Here is a 13,035-nt window from a genome sequence, read left to right on the forward strand (position 1 = left end):
AATTTCTTTAGGTGTTCAAGTAATTATTATGTATGACTGACAGTGTTATTTCACAATCAAATGTTTGAGGTATTAACAAAGAAGAAATAATAGCACAACAAAGTTATGTAAATTTAAATCTCTCTAATAAATTTTCAATGTAATTTAATAACTAAAGTACCATTTGTAAGTTAGATATTCTTGATATTCAAATTAAATTCTTAAGTTTAAATGATATAAAGATATATTTTTAAAGTTTGTTAAGAACCTAAAACTACTGTGAGAAAATTTTAAATGTCATATTTTAAAAAATTGATAAACTTTGGAAAGCCAAATTTTTTATTTATTGTTATACATATTGTGTTAGAGATTTTATTTGTATTATAAGTTGTGTTAAAGTTTATATATTGTTACAGGTTTATCCAAAATTCCTAAGGTTACTTTTTTTTTTAAATTTGTATAAATTTAATTTTTGTACTACAAAAAAATACTCATTTTTTTAAGGGGTGTGTGGATTGCCAGTTTTTGGTTCAGTTTCAAAACATATTTTGTATTTATTTTGTGCCTACATTGAGATTAAATGCTAGCACAGTGATTATTTATTACAGTAATATGAGCTGTACTCTAGTCTGTATGCTTAAAGGCAGAGCCTTAATAAATTCAAGTGTTCCATGTTTTCTTTAAAACAGCCTTGTTTTGTAACTTCTGTAGTCATAACAGTTTCCCATTACAAAAGAGCGTAATCCATTTGGCAGGAAGATGGTGACATAATTGTTACGTTTTACGTCCTGTGATCGTAGGCTTATCATACGACCAAATGAAAGTATCATCATATGAAACAGGTTAACTAGATGCTCCTTCCTCACTGCAAGTGTAGTGTGCATGAAAATGATCAATACAATAGCAGTAAATACATATACATTCTCAAGAAAGCCTTGAAGGAAATAAAAGTAAGAGTACAGAAAAGTACTGTGTAGCTAAAGTTGATCTATGTTATGTCACTGTCATTATTTGTTCATTATTATGATCACTATCATTTGAAGATGAGGTTTGTTGACAGAGAAGTCATGCTGAGAGATTGTCCACCTGACTTGTTCTTGATATTGGTACTGTTTGCAATGATCACTTTAATTATCTACGGCACTGTCACACTCTCATATACTTGTCTCCAACTGTATTTGACACTACAGCTGGAGGGGCAGTATTGGACAGAAAATGGTTTCCAATTTTCTCCATGAAATAAATTTGGACAGATAACCTCAAATATATTTTTAATCATGTCACTATCAAAGTTAATTATTGGTCTGAACTATCTTAAACTTTTCAATTAAAATCTCATTTTGAATTTAAATAATGCAGCACAGTGCTGTATAGAATTTTTAAAATATAAATGTTCTATTTGTGCATTTTTAAAAATTTTTAAATATGTTTAAATTTAATTTACAATAATAATCATTACACAATTAATGTTTATTGAATTTTTTAAGTTATAGTTATAGAACATAATTTCATTTTAATTATTTCATCTTTATAACTTCTTTGATTCTTTCCACCTTGCTGATGGATCCGTGCTGCTTAAGTTTAAAAACTTGTACTTAGCTTACATTTAAAAATTTTTACATAGGGGCCGGAAAAATTGGCATCTTGCTATAGATACTATTTTTTTTTTGCTTATTAATAGTTAGATGCTATTTTTTTGCTAATTTCCAACATAAATGCTATTTTAGCTAATTTAAAAAATAAATACTTTTTTAATCTAAATTAGTTTGAAACGTCATTCTTTTGTAAAAAGATTGTTTATAAAATGTGACATTACTGCTATATCAATTTGGTAGTTTTAAAAATCGTTTTACAAAAGGTTTTATTCTTATACTTAGAAAAAACCCTTGGTGTATGTAGACTTTCATATACCTGACTCACCTTATATTCATACTTTCTGTTTGTCTATGACATATGTGATTGTATAATTATTAATAAAATTAATTATTTAAATCAATGTTTGCCACTTAGATTTTATCTCACAGACGAAAGTTGTATGCTGATAAGTTGTAAACAAAACAGGCTTCTCTTTCTTGCATTTTACTGTAGCGGGAGTGTGTTAGAATGTAAATATTAAGTTTTAAATAAGCTGCACTTACAATGCTAATTCCTCAATAATAGATGCTAATTTTGGATAAAAATAGATAATTTTTCCAGCCTCTACTTATACATAAAAACCCTTCATACAAATAAATTCTATCAAAAGACTCTTTATAATGTATTTAAAATAACTTTTAAAAAAGGATTGCGGCTCAGGGGTGCATTTCAGGATGTTTGTCTGTCTAGAGACAATTGAATTATTATAAATTATTTAATAAAAAGTTATTGAGCGTAGCTGAAAAGAATGTAGCCCGTGGGGAATGAAAAGAAGCAAATTACAATGTCGTTATGATGTATTTATGAGAATGTCACTCTGCTTCGAGCACTCACGTTGCACACGCACACACAGAGATGGGGATGTTACGGATGAGGAGGGTGGTGGTGGCGGCACATCGGTCTCAAGTGAGCGTAGCCCTAGACAATGCAAAAACAAATTGTAAAATGGAAAAAAATATTACAATTATCAATCATATATCAAAGTAAGAATTCTAATGTTCACAAGACAGGTAGTATCAATGGGTGCCATTTGCTGTGTACTGCAGTCTAAACGTGTGGCTAAGCACAAACGGCTCGAGCCGACCTTGAGGTCTGGTGCGCACAAATCTGGCACAGCTCTTCAGTGGCGTAGCGTGCCATCTCGGCGCCTGGGGCGGGAGACCCATTTTGCCGCCCCCATTCTATAGGTGCTTAATTAAAATTAAATTTCACATGCAATGAGGTACCTTTTATTGAAGTTAAAAAAGGATGAGCGGTTTTACAAGCGGATTCTACAGGCCTTATGAGCAGCGAAGTCAGAAATAACTTTGTCAAAATCAATATTAGCAGCCAATTCTTGTTCAATCGACAATATAGCCAAGTTTGATAGTCTAGCGGAGCTCATAGTAGATCTGAGGTAATTTTTTATTAGCTTCAACTTCGAAAAACTTCTCTCACACTTGCAACACTAATCGCCAAAGTCAAATATATACAAATCAAGATGACTATACATATTTGGAACCGAAATTCCGAGATTCAGTTTTTGAATGAACTGGAGGAGCTCCAGTGGTCCTTTACCACTTATATCTTCCTCTGATTCAGAACAGGCAACAACAACAAACTGCTGAGTGCGAAAGAGAGGCATCGACACGGGCTGACGCGTGAAACAAAAGATTTTGTATGAGTAATTAACATAATAAGGAGTGCCGCTCAACTCGGCTCGCGCGCGCCGGGCGGCGCGGCGTGATGCGATGTTGCCGTTCGTATGTAAACAAACAAACGTTATAAAGAGCTCTGTCAGTGATTTTGCAGTTTTTCTTTTAAATAAATATTAAAAAATAGTTGGTGGGCAAAATTTTAGATAAAAATGGAACATTATAGTGTGTCTGACACATGTAATGAATGAATCATAGATCAGATCTCAACCCGCTTCACCGGCGACCCGCCCCCGCGGGCTACCGCCCGGGGCGGGCCGCCCCCTCCGCCCCACCCACGCTACGCCACTGCAGCTCTTGTAGCTCTGCTGTTCTCTCATAGGGGAGCGGTAGTGACTGTTTGCAAACCAATCTGAAGCCAGTCTTGAGCAAGTGGAGAGAGTCGTTCTGAGGCCTTCTGTTTTGGTGGTTGACAAGACTCGGGACAGCACCGCTACCTACATAAGCCCATATTTTCAAACTTATCTACATGTTATACACTCCTAATTTTTGCACTATCTGTTATCAATATTTTTCATGTGACGTTCTATTGTTGTCTTCAGCAACCAAAACAATTCACATTTGTAAACCAAAATTATAATTCTTATTTCAAATCATGCAATGTCTGCACACCCCTTCTTAACGTTGTAACATTGTTAGCTATGTGTTTTTATATTGTAGTAGTGTGTATGTACATTGTGGAAACAGTGAGGGTTAATGGTTTCTTGTAGCTTTACACACACTGTCTGTACTTGAGCATTAAATGGTTGCAAGGGTTCCTCTCTGATATTTCAAGAATGCATTGGTACACATCATGGCCACTCTTATTCGTGTGTTTTCAGATATTACTAGCAGAACCCTGCAGACATTGTCCTGCCATTGTGTATTTACCTCTATGTTTGTGTGTCTAATGGATGGTTTGTAATCTAGATTCTATAAAGCATTTGCGATGGTATTCCATTTTAAATTCACCAAATACTAAACACAGTCACAATCACTATTTGTTGTTACTGAAGATTAAGGACAGTAAAAATCACAATATACCAATTTCCATGGTGATCTGTTCTACAGAATAGAAGTTGATACACTGCAGCGCCATCTATTCTCCTTGTTCAAATATTTATGTATACCAATTTTTGTAGCAATTAGTTTTACGTTTTAGAAGTTAATGCACTGCAGCGCCATCTAGCGTAGAGTTACAAAAAATGGATAGCGTATTATCCTTCTACACTAAAAAAATAACACTTTGCTGTACCAACTTTCATGGCAATCGGTCAAATGATGTCGGAGTTTAGCAACATCATACATATGTACCAACATCATATTTTATATACATAGATTGGTGATACCACTCAGTATTTCTGTTAAAAATGAATAGCACAGTAGGGCAAAGCACTAGGTATTAAAGTTAACACAATCTAAACACTTATGTAAGACTTTGCTGGACTATTAAAATTGTGTTTCTTTAACAAGTTTAGCTATAAATATTATTTAATATTTGATTAATTTATTGAGTATATTTGAGTATTGTGGAGTTCCTTGCCTAACAACCTCTGCTTATTGGCAGAGTACCATGATTGTGATTGTGATTTATTTTCATTTTGAAAAAATTTAAAAGTAAAAAATAAACAAATAATTATTTTTTGTAATCTTTTCATGTGTGTAATAAAATTGTAGCAAGAAATTGCCTGTAATTTTTGCATTAAAAAAAATGTTTATATAATTGAAATGGGGAAAATATATTTTTTAATAACTTTTTTTTTGTTTAGAATGTTTTTTATTCAAAAGTTTGAGAACTACTTTGGCTATTTGTAGAGGTATGAATTTTTTTTTTAATAGTTTGATAATTGAAGTTTTAAGGCTAAGATCTAAGTCTTTGCTTAATACAAAGTCTTAGATCACTTAAATATTCAGCTATTTAAAAAAAAAATCCATAAATACAATTTTTATTACTTGAATAGATGCTTTATCAGCACATACTGCATATTGCACACTAAATAAGAAAATGTGGGAAACATTCAGCTAGCTAATCAACTGCCACTGCTTGTCAATAAAAAGTAAAAATTGTTAAAAAAAATATTTTTTGTAATAGTAAACTACATTTAAATAGTTGCTTATAAGAAACTAAGTATGTTAACAAAATGATTGAAAAGTGTTACCTTGAATAATCATAACAAGATATAATTGTGACTTTAAAAATACAGTAAACTCCCGGTATACCGCGCCCCGATAGATCGCGGAATCGGGTATATCGCGGGTCAAACCATGTCCCCCAATCAGAAATGAATAATAATAATAATAATAGTAGAACCTCGTTAATTCGTGATGGTCGGGACCGAGATAATCACGGATTACAGAATTTCACGGACTAGCGAATAAAAGCCCGGAAGGTCTTGTCAAGCTTCTCAGACACCAGCGTGCAGCTGGGTTAAGTCCAAGGTCATGTGACGTAACATCTCCCGAGGCTTACTGCGCCTTGGCAGCAGATGGATAAAAAATAGTAAACTCTCCATTATTCGTGTTAATTGGGACCCGCCGATGCCCGGATAATTAAAATCCCGTAAAAAAAAAAGTAATAAACCCGGATAATCCGTTCAAGGTAAGGACCGTCTTCGAATTAGTCTGGGCTTAAAAAAATACGGCACTGCCTAGCCATTAGTTCACGGTCATTTACAACAGCCGAAGAGAGAAAGATAAGATCGTGCTGAACTTGCACACATCAATTTTGGGTAGCCCCCAACCCCCCCCCCCCGCCCCCCCCCCCCCCAACTCATCCCACTTCGTCCAGCCGAATGCCAGCCAGCCAGACACGTCACTCGCCAGGCGCCTGCCGTGCGTTGGCGGGTGGAAACAAACAAAGGGAGACGGGAAGCAGAAGTCATGACATCCCCCTCAAGTTTAAAGAGTGACAAATGTGACAGCTGAAAGGGGGGCGACACAAAGGGTCGGTACAAACAGCGTTGCAGAGTTTGGCGGCCTATGCGAAGGCTTGCAGTGTTTGCCGGCGGCCGGCCCGCGTGCCGTTAATTTTAAGCGCTGACAATTTTTACTTCTCTTTTTTTTTTCTGCACTTTTAAATCGTCCTGGATTATCCGATTCCCGAATTAGCGCGTCACGGATTAACGAGGTTCTACTGTAATAACAATGGAATAAATGGTTGACAGCCGATTAGGATAATTTTGCGTTGTAACTCACAAACTAAGCATCGGGCAGAAAAAAGCCTAGGCGTAGAAAATGTCCGCAGTGAAATTCTAAACAAGATATTTCCGTACATTATTCCTCTATCTTGTAGTGTTTTAAAATTATGGTCCAATCCAGCCCAGTGTTATTTTCTGAAACACTAGTTCTTAACATTTTTTTTAACCCACAAATAAAGCATCGGACAGGGGACCCGATAAAGCCCACCGTCCAGCGACATTATCCAACGTGACTCGGCTGGGGATTGATGTTGGATAGGTTTGGTTGACGGCAAGCGCTGGGAGGGGAGAGGCGAGCTGAGAATATGCGACCAAGACACCCGGGTAGACGGGAGGAGTGGAATATAAGCGCCAGTGATGAGAGGGGCGATTAAGCCGAAAGGGGGGAAGTCTGGTGACCTTGAGTAGTTCACTCATTTCCGTCGGCACACTTCTCGTGTTCACGTGTGTTGACAAGCGGAGACATATAAATGTTTTGTTATAACTTGAACCTACAGACGTAATTTTATTCGTTGTATTATACACGTTCATCTTTTTACTTTGGTATAATGTTTTAACATTAAATAGTAAAGTAAATCAGCTAGCGTATTTTTAATCTTTGCCGAGGAATTCCCAGTGGTCCAATACTTACGTGAACCATACTGTACCACTTTTGCCGTGAGGTAGTAAACAAGCCCCGGATATGTTTATGTGTAGCGGCCTCCCGACCTTTAACCAGAGGCTAGGGAATATAACACTTGCCGATCCGAGCCACACACACTCAGCAACTCGACACAGCGTTTGATGGAATAAGTAAAGACAACGTTTAACAGACTTTTTAATACGGCGCCACTGATTGCGCTAAAATTATTTTGGCGCAATTTTTGTATCCCACATGTGACCATTTATAATTTAATGTAAGCATGGATAACAAAGTTTAACCACTTTACACGATAGACGATTCTTTATTTTATATTGTACGAATGCTAGAATCGTTTTTCATGTATCTGCTGCATACTTCTGCAAAAGACACGCTATCTGTAAGTACGTAAATCTAGAATTTTTATTTTGTCAATCAAACTCGGTACTTTGCGATTCATATTCGGTTTGAAGTATTACTATGGCCTTTCTATTTAGAAGACTTTGACCACAGAATCGTGTGTAACCGCACACACTGCCCTTACTTTGTTACGGACACTCAGACGAAGCAGATACTGTGGCTGACACCACGAGACTGGCAGAAGCTTGTGTGCCGCACGTGTGTATGGCGGCGTGTGGCGCGCTTGTAGGCCGTGCGACAAACTGTGCGCGGCATGCGGAAAAAAAAAATTCAACATTTACTATTTATCTTTAAAATTTATTATTTTTATTTTCTCACCCGCGTTTAGTGAAAACTGCGGATGCAAAGTCCGCACAAAGGCGGGCCGTCTATACTGTGCGTGCTTGCCGACCTATTAGAACACAGGCGGTGTTTTATGCCTTTTGACCTTGGTCACATCGAAACATCGCGGTTATACAACAACGCGGGTAAAAGTTATGTCCCCCGACAACCGCGTTAAATAGGGAGTGTACTGTACCTATAATTTATTAGCCAGGAAAATTGTGTTGGAACAAACATGGAATCAGAGACATATGTATAACATTTTGTTGGTTCACTAAAGCATTATGAACATAGCACTTTCTTTTACGTATTTTTCAAACTAAAGTTACAGTCCAATTGATACATTAAAATAAATCAACCTGAAACATTTTCAAACACATATAACAACACTATGAATATGTATTATGAATAATGTGGGGAAAACTGGGATCATAAAGGATAGTCCAATGTTTTATTACAGTTTTATTAATTACTAATATTTACATTACTAATAAATAATCGTACTTAAAATGTTCACTAAATATCTGTCAAATTCAACAGTTCACATTCCTCACTGGAGCTAAGCTCGACAGTGATTCACCCCTCACACGCACACACACACAGCCTCGCGCCACTCAATCGCACTCCGACGGTCCCGTCGCTCCTTGTCGCGCCACCCTCATCGCTGATGATATAATTCCCTTCCTCGTGGAACTCTCCGAACTCCCAAGGAGGCTGGCGTCGCCGCTTATATACCTGTGGCGTCCTTGAAAGGACAAGAGCGGCTGTGACATGTTGCGTCATCCTGGGCCAACCCAATGCCAAAAAAGTCCAGAAAGGCAGCACTTATTCATGTCACTCCGTGAGGTGGCCTTGGGAAACCCGTGTCAGTGACAGTAGTCCGGGGCAGGGCGCTGAGGGGGATGTTAGCCAGACCCTTGTAATCCGGCCAAGCGTGCACGGCTTGCGTGACATCAGCGCCCGCGAGGGACTGCTGGCCAGACTCGCTGGCCTTGCCTCCTAGCACGCTTGTAACACTGCTCCCTCCTTAAACCTGTTCGTCTTGAACAGGTAACGCATCCCTTCTGACATATTCCCACAATTGGTCCAAATGTACCACTTTCATCCGTCCCCACTTTCCTCTCTGGATGCGGTGACCACATAATTTAGGCGGTTAAAGACTTCATAAGGGCCTTCCCACGCTGCTTGAAGCTTACGGCACCTTCCGTTCCTTCGTTATGGGTTGTACAGCCACACCAAATCGCCCTCCTGGAATCCACTTAAGTTAGCATTCAGGTTGTACCTTGTCTTCATTCGATTTGTAGCTAATCAAAGATTTTTGCGGAGCTTCTTCATGAATAAGCACCATTCGTTCCTCTAGACGAATCTTATAATCAGTGGTGCTGGTCGGCTCTCTGTGAGGACGACCGAACTTGACTTCACAGGGCAGCCTCAACTACTCTCCAAACACAATACTCGCAGGGGTCTGCCCAGTGGAGTCATGGATGGTAGCCCTACATGCCATCAGAAACAACTGGATGTGTTGGTCCCAATTCTGTTGATTCTCGGCCACAATCTTGGCAAGGTGTCCTCAAGAGTTCTGTTGAACTTCTCCACCTGCCATCGGACTGGGGATGTAAGGCTGTAGTCCTGGTTTTATTTATTCCCAGCAACCGACGCACCAGCTGAAATATTGTCGCCTCGAAATGCGGCTTTGGTCTGAGTGGAGCTCCGTTGGTACCCCAAATCTGCAAATGAAGTTGTTGACCATTGTATCCACAATGGTAGTGGCTTCTTGGTTAGGAAGTGCTTTAGCCTCTGGCCACTTACTGAAGTAATCCATTGCTACCAAAATATTCTGGTTACCATTGTTAGTCTTGGGAAATGGTCCAGCAATGTTGATGGCTATCCTTCATTTTCCCACGACTCCAGAGATGGCAGTCTTTTTTTAGCCAAGCATGCTTCGCATTGTCTGCACCAAGCCTACACCTCAACCAACTGTAGCTTTGATGGATCTTGGCTAGTTTTGTTCACCCATAAATCATGGATATCTTTCAACATCTATACCACTAGCCTCTTTGGAAGGAGTAGTTGCATGGTAACTACTTTTCCATTTAGACTCCCATGCCCTCATTAGCAGCCCATTCACCATCCTCAAGGAATCCCACGGTGCTTTCACAGCCCTTCGGTCACAGGAGATCTCATGCCATATTGGACATCCAGTACCACTCTAGCCAGATTATAATGGGGGCCAGTTCAGGATCTTGCCGCGGCGCTGCTTTCAATCTGGCATTATCCCATTTATCATCCATATAAATTATTGTCGTTTGCCGAACATTTTCGGTTCCCACATTTTTTTCCACCCTATTGCAATGGTTGCCGTCTACCTTGTAAGGTCTTTGAAAGGGCATTGACATTGCTGTGACTTCATCCCTTCCTGTGTTCTATTCAACAATCATATTGCTGTATCTGTTCAATCCACCAGCAAGTTGTCCCTCTGGATTCTTGAACTGTAGTAGCCACTTAAAAGCGTCACAGTCAGTGCGTAAAAAGAATTTTCTCCCATATAAATATTTGTGGAAATGTTGCAAAGACTTCACTACAGTCAAGAGTTATTGTCTTGTGACACAATAGTTGGGTTCAGGCTTAGACAAAACTGCTGTAATATGCTATTACTTGTCCATCTCCATCTTGAACGTAGGAAAGTACAGCACCCAACCCATCTCCGCTTGTATCTGCGTCGAGGTTACACTCTCCATGTTTTAATGCAGTTTTTTTGGACATACACCATTGCAATTTGCATCGTTTGTCATGGAAAAATACTGAGAAAAAAAAAGAAATATGAAGATAAAAAATTCACAGAAAACAGGGCTGAATCAGGTTATGTCGGACAAACGGAATAAACAATGAAACTAAATAAGTATTATGGACAACACAATGACGACAGCACGGAAAAAAAAGTTCAATATATAAATATCATGCAGTACAAGAATTCCGTTGAAGAAACTTAGTCATGGAAAAAAATAATATATGAACATAGACGAACACAGTGGGCTAACAACAAAGAGAGAGTTTAAATGTAGGCAGACAACAAATCTGGATTTTAGTTTTTTTTTCTGTGAATATTTTTATATTCATATTTCTATTTTTTATTCTGAATTTTCCCATGACAAACAGTGCAATTGCAATGGTGTATGTCCAAATAACTGCATTAAATCAAAATTCCCCATTGCATGAATCATTTCAAGAACTCTCCATGTTGACGGGGGTAAGCAAGTATTGGCTAGTATACAAGGATTCCTTGTCTTGAAAGGCAGTTTGACATGATGAAGTCCATATAAATTGTCTCTTGTCCTCGGTCAGCTGATTATCGCAATGGTTTTGCGATTATCGAGAACCCAGGCACAAACCACATATAATGGGTACAGAGTCCCAAGAAACTCCTTCATGCATATCCTTAGGTTTAAGCCACTCTTTGATGTAACAGATCTTAGAATCAGTTTGCACTCCATCCTACGATACAACATGACCTAAGAAAGTTACCTCCTGTTGGAACACGAAAATTTTCTTAGGACTTAACTTAATATAGGCATGGTGAAGCCTGTCTAATACATGCTGGAAATTTTGTAAATGTTCTTTCACTGTATTTCCCACCACAATAATGTCTCAGATATACTAGGCATGTTTCCCTAGTCAAGCTATGCAAGACAAGTTCCATCAATCTCAAAAGCTACAGGAGCATTACATAACCTGAATGGAAACACAGTGAACTAAAAGAGCCCACTCCCTGTTGTGAAAGCAGTCTTCTTTTTATTCTGAGGTGCAGCTCTACTTGCCAATAAACACTCTTCAGGTCCAGTGGAGAATCATTTGATGCCAGAGAGTGTATCAAGTGTGTCATTGATACATGGGAGACGTTAGCTGTCCTTTTTGGTAATGTAATTCCACTTCCAGTAGTCCACACAGAACCTCAGTTGGCCGTCCTTCTTTGCCACTAAAACGACTGGGGATACTGAAGGGCTCACTGATGGTTCGATTACACCACCCTCCATCATACCCACTATCAACTTCTCTGCTTCTTCCTGTTTTTCTAGAGGCAGGCACCATGGTGCCTGTCGGATTAGCTCGGTATCACCTGTGTTAATGTGATGCTGGACCAGGCTTGTTCTCCCAAGATAAGTATCCCCTAAGGAAAATACATCCTGGTTGCTTACCAGAAAAGCTGTGACTTCTTCTATTTCTTTACGTTAGATTATTTCGGCATCACCTTAATAAATGTTCTAGATTTAGGTTCGGTGGTTGATCAGCATGTCTAATAGGTGAGGAAGACTCATACTGGCTTACCCAAGACACTGGTTTACAACTATCTATGGGGTCTCCCTGTTTCAGAACCCTTTTTCACGAATTGAGTTTGGCCACCCTGACTGGTACAACCTCAGAAAAACTTGCAATGCTTCGAACGATCAAGAGCGTCTTCAATCCTAATGTCATATTTGGCTCAATCAGGTAGCTCATGTTGCCCCTAGGGTCTCCAATAATCCTAGCTGCTATTATATTCTTATGGTTTGCTGGAATTGGAACCGATTCGCTAACTACCACTTGCATTACAGGAACTTCTAATTTGTGAGGTAAACAAGACCACCTCTTCATCTTTAATATGCAGTTCCTGTCCTTCATGTCAATAACGAATCTTTATCGATTCATGATGGCCACTCCTAGAATTACCACATCTGTGATATAAGCAACAAGAAAGGTCTGTGTTAAAGTCCAAGTTCTAATCTTTACCTCCAAATCCAGCTGTTTTTAGTCTGTAAGGGATAGGTTTTCTCTTCAGGTTTCCCTACTTACAATGTCTCTGCGAACTATAGATGCTGAAGCCCCTGTGTCAACAGTATGTAAAGACTGTCTGTCATTGATCCATCCATTGAGCAACAAACTGTCATGGCCTCTGTGAAGTACGTATACAGGAAAAACCCTAGGGGCTACTATTTCCTGTAGAGCTGGCATATGCTCCCTCACAACCGCTACTGCACATTTACCTTTTGGTCTTCCAGCGTGTTGGACAGTCGCACTGGACGTGTCCTGGTTCATTGCATACAAAGCACCGCAAGATCCTCCTGCTCTCCTGGTCTGGTTACCTGGAGTGTCATTCAGCAGTTTCTTCAATGCCCTGAGAATATCTATGTACTTCATTAGTGGTGTTCCTGGCATT

This window comes from Bacillus rossius, chromosome 5, assembly GCF_032445375.1.
Source record: "Bacillus rossius redtenbacheri isolate Brsri chromosome 5, Brsri_v3, whole genome shotgun sequence".
Taxonomy (NCBI): domain Eukaryota; kingdom Metazoa; phylum Arthropoda; class Insecta; order Phasmatodea; family Bacillidae; genus Bacillus; species Bacillus rossius.